This window comes from Streptopelia decaocto (assembly GCF_964273445.1).
Source record: "Streptopelia decaocto genome assembly, chromosome: 25".
Classification (NCBI taxonomy): Eukaryota; Metazoa; Chordata; class Aves; order Columbiformes; family Columbidae; genus Streptopelia; species Streptopelia decaocto.
In genome coordinates, this window is record NC_138680.1 from 2,022,483 (window position 1) to 2,034,118 (window position 11,636).

Consider the following 11,636-nt stretch of genomic DNA (forward strand, 5'->3'; position numbering starts at 1 on the left):
AACGGCGCGTGCGGCCCAACGGCTGTAACGGTTCCAACGGCCGCCAGGGGCCGCCGCGCCGGGCCGGTCAGAGAGGGCGGCGAGGCGACGGGAAAAAAACGGTCGTAAAGAGGGAGGGGAGCCCGGCCGTGGGCGGGAAGGAGGGGGCTGAGTGTGGGGCTTGGGGTTTGGGTGGTAACCGGCTCCACACGCGGGTTGTGTGGGGAAGCGCGGGCAAGATGGCCGCTCGGGGAAAGGTTGGAGCTGCCGCCTGCTGTTATCCCGCCCTTCGCACCTCAACCAGAGCTCAGCCTGGGGAAACCTGGTGAGTATTAGTCGTTTAATGAGGAGTAGAGGCAGCTTGAGCATGGGCTTGTCCAAAAACAGTAAATATCAACGCTGGGAAAGGTAATGAAAATGGCTCTTTTTCATGCCAGCCCTTCTCTGACCTGTTGCTATTTATTGTCTGCCTTGGACTTACCCTTTTAAATGTTTCTGTTTGTGTAACTATGAAAACACTTCTCAGTCTTATAGTGTTTTATGACTTTTGCCGTAACTTCCACGCTTTTTATGTTAAAGACTTTACAGTTGGGTGATTGTGATGAAGCGTATTCGCATTTTAAAGCATGTCCTTAGTCCTGGTGGCTGCCAAGGAAAGCTCAGATATTTAATAGAACTTATTTTCTGGAAGAAAAGGCAAAGCAATACCTACAGCTTCATACTTTGTGCCATCCAAGATCAGAAATACCCAAAGAAACGGATAGACACTGTGTAATGATGTACTGCTGGGACAACAATAATTAAACAAATTCAGTTATTTTTGTTTCATTATGCAAACAGTATTATCCAGCCTATTTTTTGAGATGTGTTGGGTAACTCAGACCCTCTTGATGTGCAGTTGTTTCCTGGAGATTCAGGAGAGATTGTCACTTAAGCAATGTTTCTTCAACGCTTGGATTCCCTTCTTGCCCTTCCTTTCCGCTCTAGTTCTTGTATTGACTTTATTCTTGTGGTGTCTTAAGTGACTGCAAGCTTGGAGTAAAATCTTGACCCTATTGGAGTTGATGAGAGTTTTGTCATTGGCTGAAAAAAAGATGGGATTTAATGTATGATGATTATTAGAGCACCAGACTAGATTCCTGTTGAGAAAAACGCTTCTTATCCCTGCTGGTTCCAGTGTCAGTGACCTTCCTTCCTGTCCTCAAAATCCCATCATCCACAAAAATAAGCATATAAACACATTAGTTGAGGGAAGTTGGGAAATAAATGAATCCTCTAGTGGATCTCGAAGTGTTTGTCTTTCCTTATCAGCCCCATAATGATAGTGCAGTGATGGCAGCTTAATGATAGCAGCCCCAATGACGCCATTCGGTGCCAAAGAGGTGAAGGCTGCACATTTTATTTTGGAAAATAATTATGCAGCTAATTACAGCACTTGACTTTCGTCCTTCCCTTCCCTGTGATTTGGGGGGGCTGGTTTGCTCAGCTTGCAAAAGACTGCGTCAGTTATTATAAAGGTCAAAAGACTCTTGTATTATGATTTGTAATTGCTACTAATAGTGAATAAAATAAATACAGCGTCATTTTGGATCATTTAACTCATTATTTAACTTCTCTGTTATCAGTTGTCATACTGTGTGACCCAGGTGGTTGAAAGAAGAGAAAGAAACCAGAAGTTGAGATCTGAACTCTTCTGAAATTCTTCTGAGACATTTGGAATCTGACTTCCGAACGTAGTGATCAGACCTAATGATGCAGAACAATTTGTCTTAGCAGACAGCTGTATATTGTTTTACAGATGGTCCTAAGGACAAAAGTGAATTTCAGGGCAATGCCATTCTAAAAGTACCATAGCTGAAGAGTCTTAGTAGATTTTGACTCTGTGTGGCTTTGACATCTCGACTAGCTTGCTAAGAATTAAGAGTATGCTTGTATTTAAGTAAGGAAGCCCTAATACGTGTTTTGTACAGCTTTTAAATTCTTTTATCTGCCCTTCTCTGAAAACCCTGCTTGGCAGCTATGGAGATGGACACCCCTTCACCCTCTACTCACAGCTCTGGAGGCCCCATACTATTTCCATCCTTTATCCTCCGCTCCGCCGCTCCATCCCAGGTTGTATAATTGCTCTGGCCTCAGAATGCAGCGTGTTCCCTCATGCTTCAGGTCAGCTCGAAGTCTTGATTCAGGCTGATTGATTTCCATTTGCATAATCTCCTCAGCCCTCTATGTTTCATTTAGACACCAAAGATTTAGTTTAGTTACAGTCTTGTATCATTTATCATTTACTTGTCGTCTTTCAGAGTTTGATTTAATCCCTTTGCTTTACTTTAAAAGACTGATTTCTTATCCACACAGGGCTTTATTCTGTTTTGATTTTCAAGCCTTCGTATTTTCTATCTGGATCTTCCTTACTGTGATATTTATTTTATACCTAGAGATAAACCGCTTTCATCTGTGATCTTAAAGAAAGTCATAAATTTAACAAGCAGTGTCTAGGCCAGAAACCTACACCAGGACATTTGTGTACTGATGATGCTTTTTCTGATAATTGCCATGCAGGTGTTTCATTGTAGGGAGTCAGTATGAACTTGCTGTTTGGCATCCAGGATTTATGTCTAACCCTGTCACTGAGTAAACTACATAACCGGAGGCATGTCAGTTCACTTTTGTCTCTTATGCTTTGTCTATATATTTTTTAAGATACTTGTATTTTTGAGCGTAGCACACTGCAGTTGTCCATTTAGTTTACATCAGACAGCAAAGTTATACCCAACTAGCTGATAATGCCAAAATGCTTGAACAAGTCGTGACTTCTAGCATTTGCAAAAGTATTTTTCTCTGGGTAAATTTTCTGGATCTGATTTTCTTCATCACTGCCTGGCAACTATGACAAATTATCTTACTGATAATTTTATTTTTAATGGGAAAATGTATGTGTGGTAATGATTTGTAGGAAGTTTTTTTACTTATAATATGAACCCTCCACTTCAGTACTTTAGCTCAGCTGAGCAAGGTTTGCTTTGTACTCCTTTGGCTTTAAAAAAATATTCCAGGTCAAGAAGAGCAATGTTAGAGAAACACTGGTCCCAGTTCATTGCTCCCTAGCTAATGGATTTTTCTGTGCAGTTTCTGATCTAAAATAAAAATCTGTAAATAAATACAGTAGTAAAATTACTGTACCTTGCCTCTGCAACTGCAGTGATAGGACAAGGGGTAGTGGGTTCAAACTGGAACACAGGAGGTTCCACTTAAATTGGAGAAGAAACTTGTTCCTGGTGAGGGTGTCAGAGCCTGGCCCAGGCTGCCCAGGGGGTTGTGGAGTCTCCTTCTGTGCAGACATTCCAACCCGCCTGGACACCTTCCTGTGTAACCTCATCTGGGTGTTCCTGCTCCATGGGGGGATTGCACTGGATGAGCTTTCCAGGTCCCTTCCAACCCCTGACATTCTGGGATTCTGTGATGCTGTGAGTCAATCTGTCCTTTAGGAATTTGTCCAGTCTCTTTTTAAATCCCATACTGTCTTCTATTTATTTTGAATTTGCTGTTTGGTAATTTCTCTGCAAGGCTGCATTAAAAACCATGGAAATTATCTCCTTTGTGGTCTTTGGAGGTTTATGATTCACATCCTTTTATTTGCAGTTATGAGGACTGGAAGTGTCCTCTTTTCTTTGAAAGAACTCTGGAGCTTGGGCTTTAATAATATATTAGATCACATGGCAATGGAATCACAAGAGATTCAGTAACACTAAAGAAGAAAAAGAGAAGAGTACCATTATAGCACTCCTATATAATTCTGTTGTGAATCACAGCGCCAAAAATGCCTACTGTATTATTAGAAGAACTAGTAGAGTGCGTCTCCCTGTGACAGCTCAGTCTCATCCTCTCTCTTATGTATCCACAGTAAATATTTGTATTGTAAACCAGTATTTTATTGGAGGAAAGAAGCTTGGCTTGGCATGGGGCATTGAAAGTAGCTTCCTGGAGTCCTCAAAAAAGTAAAAGGCTTCTGCGTTGAGGGAATAAATCAGAGCACAAGTATTGGGTGTGAGGCTCGGTGCACAGGTCGGAACTCGCTCTGTACCTGTAGGAGCAGCTGGATACCGGAGTGGCTGGAGCAGACTGTCACTGTACACACACAGCTGCTTTTTGTGGATTATTTGAAGTGGAAAACACTCTGTGGCCTATAAAGTGGAGGAGGGGAAGAGCCGTAGTCAAACAGGCAAGTCGGTAACATTTTGTTGCTAATAATTCAGCCCTTCCTAGCATATGTGAGGCCTGCATGCTTTCCATTCTGAACTGACAAAGCACCTTGTTTTTGCAGAATGTCTGAGGCTGGTGAGTGTTTATAGGTGTGAACGTTTCAAAAGCTGAGTCCTGCTTTGTCTTTGTCGGTGGATGCAAGTGCCCTGTAAGAAGCTGACAGCGTAGTTACAATTTCTTCAGGATAATTGCTAAAACATGCTTGGACTGTCAGAGAGTAGCTTGCTTTATTTTTGAGAGTGCTTTTGGTTTCTGCTGTCAACAAATCAGTTGTCTTCCTGGATTGAGCGATTTTCTAGGCATAAAATGCTGTTGTCTCGTGTGCCTTCTGATACTTATGTTTTTTTCAGGCTACCTCATCTTACTGTGTTGGGATACAGGGGGAAAGCTGTTGGGTCTACTCTGGGGGCCTCTTACTGCAAGTGATGACATCTCTTCATAGTCCTGAGCAGAGTAACTAGCTAAATCATTGTGGAAAAGCCTCTTTGCTTCCAAATACTATTTGTTTTCTCAAAATCTGGTTCCTTTGTCGCCAGAGTAGCGTGTAGCTGTTGTGCTGGTCGTTTGCTGAGGATGAATGTTTGTGTTGGAACACTCTGAAATTCAGACCTTTTTCATCATTATTTCAGCCAGCCACATGGGGGATTTTTTTTGAAGTCTGTTCTTTAGTTTATCTGATTCCAGTAGGAGGAAGATGAATATTGGGTAGTGTTGGAAAAATCAGTTTATTCTTCCCAGTGAACTTATGTTATCTCATCTTGCTTAAGAAAACAAATGTTTCGGTATTGCTCAAATGCACCATATTTAATGGGTTAAAACTGCTATTAACGACTTCATCCAATCTCTTTTGCATAGCAAATTTTGTCCAGCTCAGACTTTTTGATTTCATTTACAGTCATCTGGTGGAAGTCTGCACTAGCATTCTATCTAGGCTCTATTTAATATGCACCAGAATTATTGTATTTGATATATATCAATTTTAAATCTGTTTCAACACAACCTTGAACGCCTTTCTGGCAGTATATCACTTCATCAGTCTAACTTAACTAGAGCTGCTTTTTCATTTTTTATTGCCCCCATAAAATCTAGGAATGGAACACTTCGATTTTTCTTGCAGTAATTTTTATTACTTTTTGCCTTTTTTTTTAAGTACTTGTCAGTGAGATACAGTACTTTGTACAGAGTATATTTTTCAGCTATGCATTATATTTTTATTTCCGTTTATTTCAGATGGAATGTATAGCATACATCTAAATAATACCTGTGGTAGTTCAAATGAGTGTATTATGAAGGTAATTAGAATGGATATAAAGTGGGTTCACCCACTGGGATTGGTGTGTTGCAGTTCCCTGCCTGTAGTCACAGTCACTTTCAAGTCAGGCTTGAAAGGATAACTCATGTTGTAGTTTTAATGTTGCGCATAAAATCATATTGCAACACAGGAGGGGAAAATTAATTTATTGCGATTTTTATGTTTTCATTTTAATTTTTAGGTTTTTCTAGATTTTTCCCTGGAGTGTGTTATCGCGCTACTTTTTCTTTTTTTCCCTTCGGAACGCAGAAATTGCCGTGTTAGATCAGACTAGTGATCTGTCTGGCCAGATAGTCTGGCTTAACAGGAATGTGTGCCAAGTGCATTAAAGAGAAATGTAAAGGCCTAAAATGGGCCACTGTAGAAACAATTGCTGTAGAAAAATCTCCCTGGTGGAAAAGTTTGTCTAATCACCTTTAATTCAACACTGCTCTGTGCTCCAAAGTCTTCAAGTTCATATCCTGTTGTCTAAAAAATACGGTTTTGTTTGTTGATCCCTTCTGTGCTGTGTCTGTTGATAGCAGCTGGACAGAATAGGACATGGAGCATAGTCTGGTGTTCTGTCGCTGCTCTGGACATCTTGGGGGCAAGTTATTTCATCCTTCTGAGCCTCTCTGGTTTCTTTATGCAATTAGGTAAACGGTACAGATTATCTTTCTGTAAAAAGCTTTTGAGACCTGCATGTAAAAAATGCCTTGGAAGTTGTGGTAGTGCTATGAGATTTAAGATCCAGTTACATTCTTAGCACAGTTCAGATCCGAGATGTATTTGTGTGTTTCCGTGAGGTTCTTTGGCTCAGGCTGATGAAGTTATGGTAAGTTCCACAGCCAACTGGTGGAAGTTCTTATTTCCTGAGAGTTTAGGAGGGAGGAACAAAGGAAAGAAGAAAATGATTTTGCTCTTCAGTTGGTTGAAATTATATATATACCAGTTATTTTAGAACATGCCTTTTGTGCTGTCTCCAGTAATAATGCTGAGCAAGAACCTGTGTAACATGAGTTTAATGTTTCTGTCAGAAAAGAAAACTGACCAGGTATGTCTAAACAGCGTTCCTCATCTATATAGGAAGTATCCCCTCATTATTCTCATTCTGCTTAATGAATATGAATAATACATTTTGAATAATACCTATAATAATAGAATACAAGTGGAGAACAGGAACAGTTTTCTAATTAGGGCTTTTGAATGACATTGGAAAAGGGTACTGGGTTAAATCATCTTTCCTTGCTCTGGGTTGAATTAGCATAGATTTAATGCCAGTGATAATTTTATGCAGTTGTGAGATCAGTAGTTTAATGCATCTGGCAGCGAGACAGGGATTTTCTTTCTCTGACAGCACTGTATAAACCCTGTAATCCTTTTCCTTTAGCTCTCGCACCCATCCAGACTTCATCTTAATGAAAGGCCAAAGAAATCAGGAGTCTGAGCGTCTATGACTCAAGCAAAGGCAGAACGAGATGTTATTTTAGCATCTTTTGTGGCTCAGAATCATTAAAAAGCCTAACAGCTGGATTGGAGGGCTGAGTTGACATTTGCACCTCCTGTGTATTGCAGAAGGTTCCCAGCATAGTCAAGTGTGTATATTGCTTTACTACTTTAACAGCCTGCAACACCAAAATTGGAAGTAAAACAAGATAATCTGGACCAGTTATGATTTTAGCATTTAACCTTAAGTGTATTAACACTACTGTATTAAACTGAACCACAACCTATGAACTCCAGTGAAGGTGCTGTTAAATTTTAAGGAGAATGGGACAGGAAGCGTTAAACGTATTTGAAGGGAAGCAGTTTACCGTGCAAGTCCACTGGTTTTAGTGATTGTACAAAACCTAAGAAGTGACTCCAGTTTTAGTGGCACAATATTTGTTGGCTCTTTATAGGCACATAAAGGTAGGGGTACCTCTGGGCATCATAGAATCCACATGTCACGATATTTGTATCGGTTTGTGTGAAAGCCCAGAATGAGGTATTACTGCTGCTTCAGGTCGTGGTCTGATTTAATAACAATAGGGGAGAGCCCGCAGTCTCTGGTCAAGTCTAAATTTCAGGTAGGACCGGATTTTTGCTTGTTTTTAGAAAGGCGCCTGTTTCTTCAATAGCCCAGCGTTGTGACTATTGTAAAAAGCCAACTGTGCGTTCCCATCAGGACTCCTCAAGCCAAGCACTAATATATACTTGACTTAGATTTTACATCCCTTTGAGGAAGATTTGCTCTGAAGGTCCAATCTCAGCTGAGTTATTAATCTAATGAAAAATTGCCCGTAAGTGCCGTTTTTACACGATTGTCCAATATTTTCCCCCAAATTATTGTCATTGCTAATTGTATCAGTTTCTTTTCTGACCTTAAATTCTTGTTCTCAGAAGAGCCTTGTGACAGTATGTTTCACAGTTTGCTTCTGTTTTATGAGAATGTATTACCTTTTATCTCAAAAGTTTAATAGAGATTTAGTCTCATCTGTGTTTTCTTAGACAAATCCTCCAAATTTAGCACTTGAGTAACATCAAAACACTGCACGTGTTACAAGCGTTAGGACAGTGTCCTGGTTTTGTTAAAAACAAGACTGGTTCTCTTGTAGTGATTTTTCTTTCAGCTAAGTTCTAGCTGGCTGTACTTTGCTGAGTTTTAGCCTGCTTATTTTTCCTAGTAACATTAGTAAAACCCTTTAAAATGCTCCAACTTGAAGTCTGAGTCTCTCTTCCTTTCCCCTTATCTTTCTTATCATCTTTCCGATCTAAAGGAAAGGGGTGGTGGGAAGTGAGGGGATAAAGGGAGCGTCTGCCATGGTTTATTGCCTGAAACCTGACAGACAGCCTTATACCTGAAGGGCGATATGTGGAGTTGTTTAGTCTCAGTATGAACTGTGGATACGTTTCTTCCGAAGATTTTAGACCTTTAATGTCTGTGGTTTTATGTTGGGACTTTCAATATTGGACTTACCTTGATGGTACAGACAAATTTAATGCTGCTGTCTTATCTCTTAACAGTCAATTAATGATATTTCACTGTATTCCTCATAAGGTATAACACTGGCCGAAAAGAAAAAAGGTTTGTGAGAAATGAGTCAGGTGTACTGAATTGAATTCGAGAACTGTTTTTTGCTAATAAAGCTGTGAATTTGATTCAGAGTGATTAGGAGGGGAGGAGTTTTGGGTAGGGATCGCTATGAAGATTTCTACGCAGAGTTGAATAGTTTGTATTCTTTTGGTTCTATAGAAAATGTGCATGTCAAGCGTAAACGGCTGCTGCTGAAAGTACATATAACCAAAATATAATGTACAGCAGGCACTGCGACTTGTAAAGTATAGTAAGCACATAACTAAGTCCGTGAGAACAGAGTACCAAAACTGCAGTGTTTAAGTAGTGAAGGCTCAGGTGGTGATGATGTGCTGGGAAGGATTTAGTTAAACCTTGCAGATTGATTCTAGTGCTTTTAATCTGGGTAAAAAGCAGGTAGCATCAGGGGAGCTCTCCAAAACTCAGCGGAAAGTTGTGAACGCATTCCTTTGTGAAGAGGGGTAGATAGAGGCTGCAGATATGCACAATCAAGCTTGATTCCCCCAAGTTTAAATAAAATACTGTATTTTAATAAAGCATTCAAGGATAAAGGCCATTTGGGATGTGCATTGGAGCTGCTGTTAGCTGCCAGCTCAGAAGCAGCACAGAAAACATGCTCTGATTAATACATCACACTTCAGATGTTTCTCATTGCTTGTGTAGCCTTATTGTTAAATATCAAAAGAGGCTGTTCACACAAGGGTTTGTTTATTTACAAGGATTATAGTTGTTAACTGACAGTTTAAAAGGAATTAAAAGGCCTCTGCCGTTGATAGGCTAGCATTAAAGAGAGTATTAAATGCAGACCTTGGATTTATTTACAGACCTTTTCCCTTCCTACCCCCTAGTCTGGAGAAAAGATGAAAGTTTAAATATGCCAGAGTTGATAATCTTAATGGGAAGAGATGAATGATGGAAATAAAATTTCTGCTGGAAGTGAGTGTAGGTGTTTGAAGGGATGATTGTAGACCAGGGAGATTTGCCAGTGATGCTCATTGTGTAGCTACAGGGTGAAAGGTCTTGGACCAAGGTGTTTACACAAATGTCTTCTGGACTTCATATTCAGTGCCCAAAAATGTTGACAGGAGCTCTTCCATTCACCACAAAGGAGTGAAATGAAGAACAACTTAAGCAGGAAAGGTCTTTAAAATCACAGAATCACATAGAATCAGAGAATGTCAGGGGTTGGAAGGGCCCTGGAAAGCTCATCCAGTGCAATCCCCCCATGGAGCAGGAACACCCAGATGAGGTTACACAGGAAGGTGTCCAGGCGGGTTGGAATGTCTGCACAGAAGGAGACTCCACAACCCCCTGGGCAGCCTGGGCCAGGCTCTGCCACCCTCACCGGGAACAAGTTTCTTCTCAAATTTAAGTGGAACCTCCTGTGTTCCAGTTTGAACCCACTACCCCTTGTCCTATCACTGGTTGTCACCGAGAAGAGCCTGGCTCCATCCTCCTGACACTCCCCCTTTAGATATCTGTGAACATGAATGAGTGCCCCCTCGGTCTCCTCTTGTCCAGCTCCAGAGCCCCAGCTCCCTCAGCCTTTCCTCACCCGGGAGATGCTCCACTCCCTCCAGCATCTTCGTTGCCCTGCGCTGGACTCTCTGCAGCAGTTCCCTGTCCTGCTGGAACTGAGGGGCCACAACTGGACACAAGATTCCAGGTGTGGTCTCCCCAGGGCAGAGCAGAGGGGCAGGAGAACCTCTCTGACCTACTGACCACCCCCTTCTAACCCACCCCAGGTCCCATTGGCTTCCTGGCCACAAGGGCCCAGTGCTGGCTCATGGTCACCCTGTGAAAAACTTCCCTGTGAAAAGAAGAAAAAAAGAGTCTGATAAGGGATGTGATTGAGGTCACATCGTAGCATAAAATACCGCACTGAGCAGGGCAAACCTGTGGAAGAACATGGTACTTGGGCCGCGAGCGGGAATGAAAACAGTGGCTAAATTGGACAATGACTTGTTCAATAGAAGAAAACAGTTAAAAATGTGCTATCTGATCTTACTCTGGTCAATATTTCAGGTTTCTTACAGGACAAAAATTTCTGATACAGGAATACCTCAGAATGTGTTAGTGCTTTATTTTCGATGAAAACATTATGGAAATTCAAAATCTTCTATTTAAAAATGATACATTGTACCTTATTTTAATATAATAGGATTTATCAGTATAAAGAAACTGAAATGTTTCCAGAGGTTTTTTTGACGTGAGTTGAAATACTTCAATTTTGTGTTCAGCATGCTTTTCAAGTTTCAACATTTTGTCCTCATTAGGATGAAAATACATTTTGACATGACTGTAAATGAAAATCATATCTGACGATTACTTCCAACTATCTTCATCTAGTACCTTCTTACCGCAATACAGCTGTGCGAAAAGGTCACTTTGGAAACGTCTTCTATGATGAAACTCCATGTGAAGGAGAACTCCTCAGGGGAGCCGATGACATTAATGGGAAATAGAAAATGTGACATTAATATGCTGGAGTTTGGGGGGGCTATGGGATGTGTGTGTGTTTCTTGTTTGTTTATTTTTTAGATATAAAGGACAGGAAAGTTCCCTGAAAGTAAATGTTAATTAACTATGTTTTTAGCCTACAAAAATGAAGATTCATTACCCATTACCCCTTGTCCTGTCACTGGTTGTCACCGAGAAGAGCCTGGCTCCATCTTCCTGACACTCCCCCTTTAGATATCTGTCAACATGAATGAGTCCCCCCTCAGTCTCCTCTTGTCCAGCTCCAGAGCCCCAGCTCCCTCAGCCTTTCCTCACCCGGGAGATGCTCCACTCCCTTCAGCATCTTTGTTGCCCTGCGCTGGACTCTCTGCAGCAGTTCCCTGTCCTGCTGGAACTGAGGGGCCACAACTGGACACAAGATTCCAGGTGTGGTCTCCCCAGGGCAGAGCAGAGGGGCAGGAGAACTTCTCTGACCTACTGACCACCCCCTTCTAACCCACCCCTGGGAAATGTTAGCTGAAGATTAATAGGAATTTTTCACAACTTCAATTAAAAACAAGACATTTGCAA